The following is a 14943-nucleotide window of genomic DNA, read 5'->3' on the forward strand; positions in this document are numbered from 1 at the left end:
ATATGCACTCAAGTCACGCCCATTTTGGCGGGCTTTGATGCAGTGAGCGCGCGGACGCCTCTCATTGGATGCGAGTTCGCCCAAGCTCGTCTATAGGCTGCAGCAGTTGCCGCAGAGCAACCTATGAGCTCGCTAGCTAGCCCGCTCAAGGTCTGCAGCTGTCGCACTGCGTTGACAATGGATACAAAAATTAAGGATAATTTTTTGGCTGCAATATCTCAGAAAAGATGAATCTTTCCCGTAGCGTAAGCTAGCTTACGCAATACGAGAGAACCTCTCGTAAGAGAACATATTTGTATATATAACTTGGACTGTCCACAATACTAAATATTTAAATATATTCTATATCTACGTACACTTGGCCGATATGGCAGTGGTCTTGGACTCATACTGACACCTAGCAATGTAGATGATTATTTAAGTTTTTGGTTACCCAGTGCCATGTAAAACTTAATATCACATGAATATTCATGACTTTAATCATAGTTTTCAAACATTTTATTCATTTTTTGGGGAGGGCATATTACAGTGTGCACATTTAAGGTTGGGATATTTGTAGCAGTAGAGCAGAACACAGTCACAGAACAGTCTCTTCAGCATAAAGGGAGCAACCTGTTGGTTGAGACAGGTGTGGAAAGACAGATACAAATTAGGTGTATATACAGACTGTCCACACACTTTGCTGAAGCTGACACTGTGCAATTACCTCTCCCATTGGAGTAGATAATACTGAGTTGACAGTATACAGTGCTGTGTGAAGAAGACACTTTCAGACTGATCTGGGATCTGCTTTGCTGCTTCTCTTATAATAAGTATTGTAAAGAGTTGGAAATATAGAGCTGGCCCAAGATCAGGATGAGAAAGACAATTTCCATCAGGAACATTCCCAGCAGTTCTCCATAGAGATGGCTGCCGTAACCTCAACTAAGCTCATCTGCCCTGTAAAATACCCCTTATCCTGCTCTTTGTTCCTCTCCGCCCTCTCATTCATCTATGCAGCTATGCAATACAGAAAGAAGACAAAGAACTAGTGAGGGTGAAGACGATCCACAGCTCAGACAGAGTGGGTCTATGAGATCACAAAGCCTGAGTCTTAAATGAGTCTATCCAGGAAATCACTTGTCAAGCTGCCAATGCAATGGCCTTGCACCCTCTTCCAATCCATTCAATGGCTAACTATCAATGCTATAAAGATAAAAACTTTAAAAAATTGTGTTTTAGACAGTTGCATGCTGAAAAAACTTATTAAACTAGCTTAAGCAGGTTTTCTGGTCTTAGTTGGTCTCCAGGCCTGGTCAAACTGGTCTTCTTGCAGGTTTTAGAAGGGTTTGGGACAATTTTCACCTGGTTAAGCTGGGAGACAAGCTTGCTGCCCAGATAAACTGGCTGAGCACCAGCTCAGCTAGGCTGGGAGACCATCTTAAATCAGCTAAGACCAGGAATCCAGGGTGGTTTAAGATGTTTTTTTTTCTTCCAGCAGGGTTATCAACTTTGGAAACTGCAAATTAAAGACTTTCCTTACTACAGGATATGTGGAGTGTGTGTAGTCAGGTTATGTTTGCGAGAAGATAACTTTTTTAAGCTTTGCTGGGTATAGCAAGGCTTAGTCTTGTCTGTGCTAAGTCAACGTATGTTATTGTGCTTCTAGCTTGGGGAAACAGAGACATAAACCTCTAAGACATCTTAATCTCTATAGAAATACACCCTGACACACAGAACTGTGCCTCTACCTGTTATGTATGAATAAATCTTCCATTCAAAGTGGCAGCCTGTTTCTCTACTCAGCACAGGCAACGATGTATCATTCCCAGTGCTGCCAGAGATATGGCTTTATACTCTGTGGGCCCGGATAGGTGCACATATTCGACTCAATATTTCCTGAGTTGATAGTGTGAAGAGAAAGACTGCACATTGTGATAAAAGTGCCACAACATGCCTAAACTGATGTATTACCCCATTTATTTTGAGAAAGGAAAGGGGAGGCAGGGGACACTGGATGTTGCCTTTTGTCAAACTTGGTGAAAGTCACAGAGTGAAAACACTTATTCTCAGAGTTTGTATGTGATGGTGGGGAATGGGGATTACATGGTGCATGTGGAGGCCTGAGACTGTACATATCTTTAGAGCTGTGTGTGGAAAGGCAAATGGAGGAGGATGCAGGGTGTCTTGAAAGAAAAGAAGAGGGCTGAAGAGAGGAGTAAAATATCAGACATGAAAGAGAAGATGCACATCAATCGCTAAAGCTTGGCAGAGAAGGTGTTAGAATCAGATATATTGTGTTTGGTAGCTTGTAAAATTGTGTTGCATGAGAAAAAAGCTGTATAAAGGATATTGTAATGAAGTATCATAGAGCAAAAGTTTTCTTGCATACTCTAAGGAGATGAAATGGCATGATTTATCTGCCAATGCAGCTCTGGCATTTCAGTGATGTTCAGTTTGATCTCATTCACCCCATCAAAGTCTCCATGGCCCTGTCTTCTATAAACATGTGACGATTTAAAATTTCTATGCTGTGAGTTTTACTCTTATTTATATGTCACCAACTTATTTCGACAGCATATTAGAGTATTTCAAAATGTTATCTTCCTCATCATACTGTGACCTTTCTCACATTAAACCATGATTTCTCTTAAACCAGTACTCCTCTCATTTAATGATAGGTTCTCCTAAATAAGAACTGGATGTTATGTGCTGTGTCATTAGATGTTTAAAGCAACAGTGACAAGTAGTTGATATGATTGAATGGTTTTAGGTTTTAGGCTGCCTCCACCTCATATACGCTGAAGACGGAGCTATCATAACAAACAATCATTGAATTACAGAAAGAGTTTTAGTTATTATTATTTTTAGAATTTTTTACATATATATATAGGTCTAGAAGAAATCTGCTAAAAATGTCTGCCATTTTCTGCATGGAAATTTTGTATACAGTAAAAAGGTAACCTGCAATAATTGTAACATTAAAAGGATAGTTCTCCCAAAAATGAAAATTCTCTCATAATTTACTCAACCTCATGCCATGCTAGATGTGCATATCTTTCTTTCTTCTGCTGAATGCAAACAAAGACTCAGCTCTGTAGGTCCATAAAATGCAAGTGGATGGTGGCCAGAACTTTGAAACTCCAAAAAGGCAGCATAAAATTAATCCATAATATGATTTTAAAATGGATCCATTTTAAAATCCATGTCTTCTGAAGAAATATGATAGGTGTGGGTGAAAAACAGATCAATATATAAGTCCTTTTTTACTATAAATTCTCCTCCCTGCCCAGTTGGTGGCAATACGCACATTGATTGCGAATCGCAAAAAAATAACTAAAAAGAAGTGAAAGTGGAAGTGAAAGTGGAGATTTATAGTAAAAACATGATATAATATTGATCTGTTTCTCACCAACACCTCTCTTATAACTTCTGAAGACATGGATTTAACCACTGGAGTCTTATGGATTAGTTTTATGCTGCCTTAATGTGCTTTTTGCTCCTTTGAAGTTCTGGCCACCATTCACTTGTATGGTATGGACCTACAGAGATGAGATATTCTTCTAAAAATCTTCATTTGTCTTCAGCAGAAAAACAGAAAGTCATACACATCTGTGATGGCATGAGGGTAAGTTAATAATGAGATAATATTTTTTTTTTTGGGGTGAAATTTCCTTTTAAGAAGCTATTTCGATTTCATGTTACCCTTACAATAATTTTTTTTTGGTGTGCCCTAATGTATTCAGGTTGATTTAGGCATGTTAATAATATTTGATTCAAACCAGCTAATTAGTTGTGACAAAATAAAGCTCATTATTGGTTGATGAAAACATAATCAAATTAACCATATTATTTAATAAACAAACACCCGTGGTGTGGAGCATTTGTACAAAATTTGTGAATAATGGATGTTCTAATGATGTGGAAATGTGCTGTGCTTTCTGCAGAGTTCTGTGCGTGCAGATTCCATGTAATTCTACTTAAGTAATAAACAAGACAAGGCATTTTCTCAGTAATATTGTGTCTAATTTATTTAAATTCTATTGAGACATGAATAGTTCATTCTTTCTCAGACTGCATGTAGCTTGAACATACTACTGCAGAAGTTCTGAACCTGCAGTATGCAGAATGTGCATTCTCGCTAACAAGTTTGTAACCTTAACTGATATTTGCATAAATGTTAATGATGTATGTTTTTGTGCTGTCTGAGAATGACAGAGCTCTGTGTTTCAGGAGCTGTGGGAAGCAAGCATTCAGCCATCTCTTATTCACTCTATAGAATCCTCTTTCAGCACAGTTATCTCTGTCAACCCCCAACCCTTGGCTTTCACTGGAATCACATTGTCGTTAGCTTGTCTGAAGGATACAAATTATTTGTCTTTCTATAATTTGTTCAGCACTTTTGGTGTCAAAGGAACGTGCAGGCATTTCCATTGAACTGCTGAATAAAAAGTGCCATATCTTTGTAAAAACATACAGACCAGAGGAAGAATGAAAGATGCAGATTCTGCTCTCTTAAAGACCCTGAAGGCTTGTAAATGTTCTTGATAGTTTCATGGCTCCCTATTTTCCATCTCATAATCAAAAGGGCTGAAGGGACCCAGAAGCAGTTAATCTTTAATCTTTATGGATCTTCAGAGTGCTCACCTACCATTGGCTTGAAAATTCTGAGACAATTTTGGTGGCTCCTGAAGTTTAAACCCCTCAGAGGTTGTAAGGTCACAGAAGGTACCGAAAAGCCCTAATCTGCTGGCTTTGTCTGCTGTAATTTACAGGCTTTTTATACAGAAGTGCTGACCTGTGTGTGTGGTCCAAAGCATCACTCTCTCTGGCTCACCAAATCACATGTGTCTGCAGTAATTCTTTCATCCCCTCTCTTGTTTTGGTCTCTATGTTTCTCTACTCGCTATTATATAAAAAGCCACCCTCTCTTTTGGAGGGCAGTAATGGCTGTTTTTCATATTCCAAAGCCTAATGACAATAATTCACTGCATCACAAATGCTGGACTAATGTATAAATGTAGAGGGCAGAAAAGAGCCCTCTACATTTCCCCTTTTCAACACTTCCTCTGTCTCTTTATTCATGCCAATCCCTGACTTTGCTTTATAAATTATGAATCAAGCCCTTTGCTTAACTAATTACAGCCTCAGACCCATTTTACTGATGGCCAGTTTCTCTCTGCACTTAATCTATGCTTTTTACACTCACACAAGCCATTAGTGTTTTAATTTCCCAGCCCTGGTGGCAAAGCCACACTCTGGCTAGGAGAAAGACAGAATAACTTCTGCAAACTGTCCAGGTGACCTTCCCTGAGTTAACCCGTCCTGCTCGGGCTCCCTCCTGCATAATAGATAATGATAAGACTTGGACAGGGAGGGTTGGCATGGGTGATGAGTCAATATTACCTGTGAATTCATTTTTAATGAGGTAAACAGGTCTGTTCAGGTCATGAGGGTGATTGTGAGTGGTGAGTTCATCTGTGCAGCTGTCTCCTCTCTCATCATTGCTCCACTCTCCTCTGACACTTTACTTAGCCGCAAGCAGGGCTTCTCCGCTCATAATTAGATCTCACTGGCGCTGATAGAAAGTGCCCTGCTACCGCTCAAGCCCTCATTCTTTCTTCGAATTGACTGCCACCAATTATGTGGGTAAATTAACTGTATGAGATTTGTTCTCTCAGCAACCTTTTCTTCAATTTGTAGAGATTGTACCTTTGGGTAGATTTAGATATAGTCTGCAAATGTGGAATTATGTGGAAAAATATCTGCGTGTTTCTTTAACTCAGGGCACTTTTGGCCTTGTTGACTTTTAGAAAATAAACTCTCTTAAAACACGATTCACACACTCTCTAGTTTATTTAATTTGTCAACTAACCATGTACAACAGTGGACAGATATAAAACATTATTGTAATTTTTCATAAAGTTTTAGAAGACTTTTTGAACCAACATGTGTTTTTGAAAATGTGAAGTTCTTTTTAACTTGACATGGTGTTTAAAATATGCCGATCCTGCACAAGACATTGAAGAAAAAGCAATACGTGGTGCGAAACAAGATTAATTACAAACCTGAACCTGCCCCGAGTTTGCAAAAAACAACACCAAAGCGTTCAATTCTGGTGACTTTGAGATAAGCATTTTTTTCTCGAGTATGAGTAGCATTCATATAGCTATTGGCTGAAGCATTTCTTCCAGTAACCGTTCAGACAGACTCTTTTTCTCTTTTTCTTTACCTCTCAAAAAGTTAGTCTTTCGTTTCAGTTGACTGTAGGTAAATTTACATTGTATCCAGCGCTGTATTCGTGAACATCCTGTTTTACTGTGTGAGAAACCGCTCCAAAATATTCAGTGAGAGAGCGCTTTTGTACTGAAGTGCGAATTGTACTGAATCATGAATCGATTCAGATAGTTTTGCAAGCCTGTGTGGCCAAATCAGTGAAAAGAACCAGTCAAAATAATTATTTATTCACAAATTGGCCATTGCTAATTCTTTTAAACAGCCAACAGAAATATGGGACACATTTCACGATTGGAGAAATATTCAGAGTAATACTTTCTCAGGTCAGTCGGAGCCCTCACAGTGTGTATGGCCGTATAGCTACAGGCGCCACTGGTCTAGTTTACACCGCGTGTGTGCATCATGTGGATGCATCTTCATCGTATTTCAGGGTGAATTGTATGTTGTTTTGGCTCATCTTAGCGTGGATTGCTTGTGAACCAGTCATAATACAGTTCAAGCTTTGCAAAGCAACAATTATTGAAGGATGGGACAGTTAAAAACTCTTGGACCAATGCAAAACATTTTATATAATAATCCATTTCATTCATGAATATTGCACATGTCATGACTGTTTGATAGTTTATGGAGTGTTAACTGTATATATGCAGATGCAATGTGTTGGATGCGAGTTCTGTGTAACCCTGAAATTAAATAAGTAGATAATATAATAATAAATAATATCTAATAATATATCATTTTAAATTTCCCTAAAATTACACCTTGATTGGAAATTATGCATAATAAAATATTATTTTCAAAAGTGTTTTCTATATTTTTGTCACTCATCAGGTATCAAGCAAACTTTTCACTGCCACTGCTGTCACTGAATCCCTTCTGGCTGTGCATCTACAGTACATTCCCTTTTCTATAAACTGAATTATGAGTCTAAACATTTCCTCTATGCCTCCTCTATTTCTATGGCTCAAAGAAATTGGCTGACAGGGAACGTTGCACACACCATTGTCTGCTGGGAAATCAGAGCTGGTGGATGCATTTTCCTGTGTATGTCAACTGCACAGGGATGCCTGACAAACCCGTAGCGCTCCCACTGCTATTCCCTGTGAAGCGTTGTGATTCAGTGAAGGAGAGAGTGTGAGAATAAGGTGAGAGCAGAAACAGATGGAGAGGGGTGATATGTGTTCTCAGGAAGGCAGGGACCCTGAGAAAACACACACACACACACACACACACACACACACACACACACACACACACACACATGTTGTGTTTCCATGTTTTATGGGGACTTTCCATAGACATAATGGTTTTTATACTGTACAAACTTTATATTCTATCCCCTAAACCTAACCCTACCCCTAAACCTAACCCTCACAGAAAACTTTCTGCATTTTTACATTTTCAAAAAACATAATTTAGTATGATTTATAAGCTGTTTTCCTCATGGGGACCGACAAAATGTCCCCACAAGGTCAAAAATTTCGGGTTTTACTATCCTTATGGGGACATTTGGTCCCCACAAAGTGATAAATACACGCTCACACACACACACACACACACTTATATACAGTTTTGGGCAAGCTACTCAAAACATTAGCTATCTAAGCTACCAACTACTCTACTAATTTGTGTCTCAACTGACACACTACACATTACGCATTTTGCCATATTCAAATGCATAATGTGTAGTGTGTTCAAAGTGTACTATCGCCCCAAATGAAACACAAAATGTTTTATTACACGGAAGAATTTGCTGTTTTTTAGCTGTCAAAAGTGATGCATGCCAAGCATTGCCGCTAGATTTAGCATGTTAGCCAAAAATTCAACACTTATCTCAAATAATGCACATATTCACACAGCGTGTGGTGATGGTAAAGCATTCAACTCACATTTGTAAGGTGCTGTCTTCACAGAAACTTTTCTAGATGCACATTCACCATTAATTACAGTTGTTTTGTCAGGCTAGGCAAGCCACGACCATTGAGTGCATTAAGTGTCCAACATTTGACACTCTGTTTTTTTTCAGTTGAATAAGTACATCACATGGGTACTCGTAATATTTTATTGCGTTTTCAGTGTAAACATACTACTCGCATTACTGCACACTACAAAATGGCTTAGAACACTACAAATTTGTGCAATTGGGACACAACTATAGGCTAAGTTGAAAACTACCCTTCAGAGAAAGTAGCTAGTTAAACTCCAAGCTACATGGGTGGTTTACGATGGCATTTGTTTAGGTTACAAACTGGTAAAAGAAAATTTTTTTGTGAGGGTTAGGTTAAGGGTTAGGGGACAGAATCTTTGGTACAGTATAAAAATCATTATGTCTATGGATAGCCACACTAATATATGTATGTGTGTGTGTGTGTGTGTGTGTGTGTGTGTGTGTGTGTGTGTGCGTGCGTATGTGTTTATACTACATTGTGGGGACCAAATTTCCCCACAAGGATAGTAAAACCTGAGATCACCTACCTTGTGGGCCCAGCTAGTGGTCCCCATGAGGAAAATGGCTTATTAAACATACTAAACAATATTTTTTTGAAAATGCAAAAATGCCAAAAGGTTTTTGTGAGGGATAGGTTAGAGTTAGGGGATATAAATTATCGTCAGATCTGTATAAAATCCATAAAATGCATGAAAGTTTATGGAGAGTCCCCACAATGATATATAAAAAAAAGTTTGTGTGTGTGTTTGTGCGTGTGAATGTGTGTGAATTCAACATTGCTAGTTTGTATTATTAACATCTGGGGTCTCCAAGTAGGATTTCATCAGAGACTATTTAGCAGAGACGGGCCACATCTATTAAAATGAATGGGAGAAATTGTAGATACAATTGATACAGACATCGCCTGTCAATCTGCTGTCAATTTATAATACCAGTGTTGTCAAATTTTACTGCTGATTTGAAATATGTTCTTTGATCATAATCTTGACCAACCATTTTGGAGATTTCGGTCTTTCCCCTTTCATGTAGGAGCTGCACTTGTATGCCTATTGTTTACATAGAAAAATAGCTGCCAAGCCTGTCCGAGAGCATTCCAAAGATGGCGGCAGTGTGGGCTGACCTGCTTAAAATACTTTTATTTAGCTTTGGGCCCCCATGTGCTCAGAAATTATCCTTGATAGAACAACTTTGCTGCTGAAAACCTGTGCGATTTAAAAAATAGTAGCAATACTGCCTTGCTGTGCAGTTAAATGTAGTTAAGCTAATAGCTTCACTATTTGTAGCAACACTACTGCCTTACATTGCATATAGGTATGTATAAACAGAGCTCGAGTTGAGTGGGTATGACTTGCTGCAAGAAATACCAAAAAGCATCCACCTTGTAAACCCACCATCCGCCCCTTCCATTCCCTTTAATTCAATCGTGTCATGCATTAATTAGAATTAATCATGCAAGTAAAATATTTAATATTCTAAGTTTGATAAATAACAGACTTTAAATAAGGACAATTTGCTGGTCAGAATTAGATTCCGAGATTTATGTGGTTGCTAGATTTCAATAGGTGAAATCCCCCAATTAGATCCCCCCAAATAAGATACTTGTACAGATTGGAAATATTCTGCCAGGGTGACACTTTAGTCATGCTCGAGTTCTCTCTCTCCACTGCGAAAAGACACCAGGTTTTTTAAAACACTGGCAAACATGTATGTCAGAGTTTAGCGATGGGTTGATTTCCTATTGAAACTTACGCCACTGAAGGTAATGCAAGTTTTAAAAAGTTTTGTGCACTTTCATAAATGGCCCAGAGGACAGTTCAAGAAATGTTTTTTTCTTTCTAAAAAAGAAGAGAACAGAAGGTAAGATATTGCTATGATGAGTATGCAATTACAAACAGGGTTTCACCTATAAAAGTGTGTAGAACGACTTTCTCACACCACTGTTTAAGCATCCTTCATAGAAACAGCCCAAACTTCCTGTAATAGTTCAGTTTTTGGAGTTTGTGAAAAATGTGTGTATGTGACAGTGGGTGAGCAATCTAGAAAAAAACCTTTTTCATGATTATAACATGGATTCTTTTCACAAAATTAATCATAAAACACAATAACAGAGGACAACATGCATATTATGACCATGTGTCCAGATCTACTAAATTAAAAATACATTAAAATAAAAATGCACACCACTACCAAGAGCTTCTCTCTGTGGAGTTCACCTTGGGAAATATACCCTTCATCTCCTGTTCCACAATTGTACTTTTCCACAGAAGAAAAACCTGCAATTGATATAATTTTTGCATTGTGACAGTAGAAAAGGAAGCTTTTGAATGTGATCAGTGCCTGTAGTAATTGTAATGTAGTAATACTCTCTTCTGAAAATGAGACCTAGATTAAAATCCCATGTCGACCTAGCATATCATCATAGATTCATGACTTATTGAGCACAGACTATGGGGGTTGATTTTTCTCTCATCAGAAAAATGCTTCTTGATTCCTCTCTGGGGGAGGCGAGCGCCCCATCTCCACGGGTGCATCTGGATCTCCCAAGCTCTCTCGCCCTACAATAGGACTACAGATTCGTTTTTGACATCATGTCATGCACTGGTTGCGCTCTAATGAAATATGTTTGAAGAGCATCACTGCTTGTTTGAAATGAAGAAACATCTGGAGAGAAGATGGTCGGGTCTTAGCTCTTTGTTCTGTGTTTATTTGAAGTAAGGCTCCTGTTTACACAAAATGTTGGATGCTGCGGAGTCCGGTAATTGCAGCTGGTGTAGTCAGGAGCTTTGCTATACCTGCAGTGCACATGGGGGGAGGTGTGTGTGTCTATTGCAGATGGAAAGGTGAATAACCAAACACTCTGCAGAAGGGTTGTGTGTTTACAGAAGCAAAAGGGGAGCATGAAATGCCGGAGGTTGCAGCACAGTGAGCGACATTTGATGTTTAAAAAGGAGGAACCAACCTTGACTTAAATGACTCTGTTCCATTGTGAAGTTGGATTTGGGATTAAAGGTTGATTATGCTGATCACCATACATAATCCCATCATCCGCCGTGTCATCCGCCGTCATCAAACACACAAGGGTCCTTCCTCCTTTATCCTCACTGTTCATTCTAAGCTGAAATGTATGTTAATGCAGCTTTGCATATATCCCTTTCATCCAATCATTGGCTGCTCCACTTTATATTAAATGGCCTCTCTCTCTCTCTTTCTGTCTCTTTCTCCTCCTTTCTGTTCAGTGTGTGTGTGTGTGTGTATGTGAGTTTGCGACTGAGCCTTGAGGCATCCCGTTTCAGCTCCTCAGCTTCCAGTCAGGGAGAAAGGGGAGGCGGGTGAAAATAAGAGTGGTAGGTGGGAGTGGGGTCTGACCGCAAAGTGTCTACTGTTTAAAAGAAAGGGACTTCTCCCTCCCTCCCTCTCTTTCTTTCATTCATTGCCTCTCTCTCAGCATCAGCAGGCACACTGCCTGGATGGAACACACTCACTCAGAGCAGAGAGACAGAGAGGAATGACAGAACTGTCATCTCTTTAAAGAAAATTAAGAAACACATCAAGAACCAAGTTACTGATGTTTACAGCCATTCATTTTGGTGCCACATTGCATCTCATAGAAAGGCACATCTATCAGCTTGGACTAGAGGACTGATCTCATTAAGGTAAGCTGTGATGCTCAAAGTAATTTCCATGTACCTGTTAGTGTGAGAAATGCATGTTAAATGCCACTGACCATTTCTTCTTTGCATATTATGGTTTAATAATTTTTGATTTGTTTGGCAAATTCAGATTTTTCTTGTTCATATTGATAAGTCATGAGACTAAAGACTAAATTAGACTAAATACATCATATTAAGTATGTTTGCCTTGTGCTTTGCTGTTGTAAAAACAAGCAGTCATAATTTCAGTTCATGTTGAATATTACTAGTGATCACAGACAGCTCTCTAAACGTTAGTTGTCTCACATTCAGAGACATCTAGGGCTGTCTTTATACCAATGCATTATGTGTTCTTTAAGGGTGCTCATTATGGTTTATAGGGGAAGAAGTAAAAAAAATTTTAAGCTCAGCAATTTTTCCAGCTCTGCTCACATTCTCAATGAGGTATGCAGAGTAGCATTCATCCGATCACTGATCTCCGGTAGTTGGCGTAAGGCTACACGTGGTGGGTTTGTCTGCAGTAGTGGTCTCTCAGATGTGGGTCAGCTGGTGTCCGTTACCTGCCAGACAAGCTCTGTTCTCTAGTAGTTGTGTCCTCTCCAGCCAGGGAGAGCAGTAGCTGGTTTTTGTTAGCTCTTCTCCTTTTAGTCTCTTCAAACAAATAGCCAGCTCCATGTGTAGTGCTGCTGTCAGCTGCCAGCTACTTTCTCTCGACTCATCCGCAGGGAGGGCAGACAGTTCTCAGATCAGTACATTGTTCATACTGATGAGTTGTATCCGTTTTAGAGACTGGAGAATGTGAGGTGTGCGGTGATGAGAAGATTGTGTGTGTGTGAGTGTGTGGTTGTAGGGGGAGGGGTCTAGGCTGGAAAACGGAGGGGCTGAGAGACGTTCTAGGAGTATGTATACGTGTATGTGTGTCCGTGAGAAAGTTTTAAGGGGGGTGATCCAAGGGTTCCAAATAGAAGGAAGGTTCTACAGAGTGAAATAACATAATTTCTTCCAGAGAGGAGCTAAGCTTATGTGGATACTCAGTGATCAGCATAAATGCAGATTTTTTTTTTTTTTTTAAATAAAATCATCAAAGGGATAGTTCACCCAAAACTGTTCATCTGTCATCATTTACTCGCCCTCATTGGTTTCCCAAACTTTTATAGCTTTCTTCCGTGGAACCCAAAAGGAGATGTTATCCAGAATGTTAGCCTCAGTCCCCAATTTCTTTGCAACTTTTTCCATTCAATAAAAGTAAATGGGAAATTAGGCTTTTTGAGTGAAATTACCTATTAAGTTTTTAAGTATTAGTTTTTTTTATGGTTTTAATTCAATGAGTAAACATTCTTGATTCAAACAGATCAATAATGAATTGATACATTTTACAAATGCCTCCTCAGTTGTTAATACCTTTTCAACTCTTTTTTTGTTTTGAGGACATTAAAGGTGCCAACCACACATGGCTGTTGCCTAGACGGAAAGTGTGTCTGTTGTATGATGCTATGCACAGGGTATTCTTTTACAGTGCCACTCAGAACAAAGCTGAGTGGGAAACTAGCCTTTATTTGAACAGCTGCTTCTGGCCTGGTAATGCATTGGAGAGCAGCAATTGGACCCTCCAGGGCAAATTCTTATTGACTAATCACCCACAGTCAGCGCTGAAATTACACTGCGTCTTGAGTATTTAAATGAACTCATTGCATTCATTTCTGAGCAAACACTCCACCTTTTGTAAATTAGGCTTATTATAGACTGCTTTATTCACAAAAATTATCTTGCAAATTTAAGCAGGAGTTACAGTAAATTAATTTGACATTTTCTATCGATCTGAGATATTTCATCAATATGTCATTAAAAAAGTATCAAATGATGGAGAAGAGTGTCATAACCCGACAAACTCTCACTGAGCACTTTATTAGGAATACCTGTACACCTACATATTCATGGGATTAACTAATCAGCCAATTGTTTGGCAGCAATGCAGTGCCTAAACTCATGCAGATATGGGTCAGGAGCTTCAATTAATGTTCATATAAACCATCAGAATGGAGAAAAATGTGTTCTAAGTGATTTTGACCATGGCATGATTGTTGGTGCCAGACTGGCTGGTTTGAGTATTTCTGTAACTGCTAATCTCTTGGGATTTTCATGCACAACTGTCCCTAGAGTTTACTCAGAATGGCACCAAAAACATCCAGTGAGTGACAGTTCTGCAGACGGAAATGCCTTGTTGATGAGAGAGGTCAATGGAGAATGGCCAGAATGGTTCGAGCTGACAGAAATGCTACGGTAACTCAGATAGCCAATCTGTACAATTGTTGTGAGCAGAATAGCATCTCGGAATGCACAACACGTCAAACCTTGAGGTGGATGAACTATAACAGCAGAAGACCACTTCTGGCACTTTATTAGTGCTAAGTGCTAAGTGAGTGTATATACAGATGTGTGGTGTAGTCAAGCGTTCCTTCGGCATATTAATGAGATGATTCAGGTGTCTGGATCACAGTAGTAAGTGATGCTGATCAGTCCTGCCAAAGTGTGTCAGAAAACAGTGGTCTGCTGCATCCTTCACTCTATAGCATTCAGAATCGGCGGCAAAATTGGAATTGAGTTCTGCAGCGGTTTTGTTGTTTCCTGATCTGCATAATTCCTTTAGAGAATCGGGTACTAAACCAGCACAGATAGCGTGTGCAGATATAGACCAATTTTATGAGGTGCAATTCATGCAAGTCTGTCTTTTCTGAATATACTCTGTAATTCCTTTTTTTTTTACTTTCACACTCAAAATTGTTTCAAGCATTCATAGAGATTTGTCACCATCAGTGAATAAAGATTTCCTCAGTGGACTTGTTAAATTGTTGCAGCCACAGATAGTTTTAATGGTTATCAGATACTAATGTAAGATGGCTAGCAAGGCCAAGGACTGACAGTGTCTCGATTGATGGCAGACAAGAGATGAGCACACATTTCCTCCACAAAAGTGACTCTGGTTACTTGTCAGTGACCAGAGTCAAGAAAAATCATTTTGGAGTAGTAGAATGTTTAAATTGGAAAATGGTAAAATGAAGATCTACAAAGCCAGTGTTGGGGTCATGTGTGTGAATTGGTGGCATTGCTCAGTTTCCTCTTATGTGAACA

At 39.1% G+C, this 14943-nt stretch overlaps 1 protein-coding gene across 1 annotated transcript in view; it reads left to right on the plus strand.

Annotated features, from left to right (window-relative positions):
• Positions 1-11559: 11559 nt before the first annotated feature.
• The window catches only part of LOC127628543 (tenascin-like), a 50275-nt gene continuing 46891 nt past the window's right edge, over positions 11560-14943 (plus strand). The window contains exon 1 of the mRNA XM_052105336.1: positions 11560-11817. The gene's annotated coding sequence lies outside the window, so the exon portion shown is untranslated. The remainder of the gene's footprint in view (positions 11818-14943) is intronic.

The sequence above is a fragment of the Xyrauchen texanus genome, chromosome 3 (genome assembly GCF_025860055.1).
Source record: "Xyrauchen texanus isolate HMW12.3.18 chromosome 3, RBS_HiC_50CHRs, whole genome shotgun sequence".
Taxonomy (NCBI): Eukaryota; Metazoa; Chordata; class Actinopteri; order Cypriniformes; family Catostomidae; genus Xyrauchen; species Xyrauchen texanus.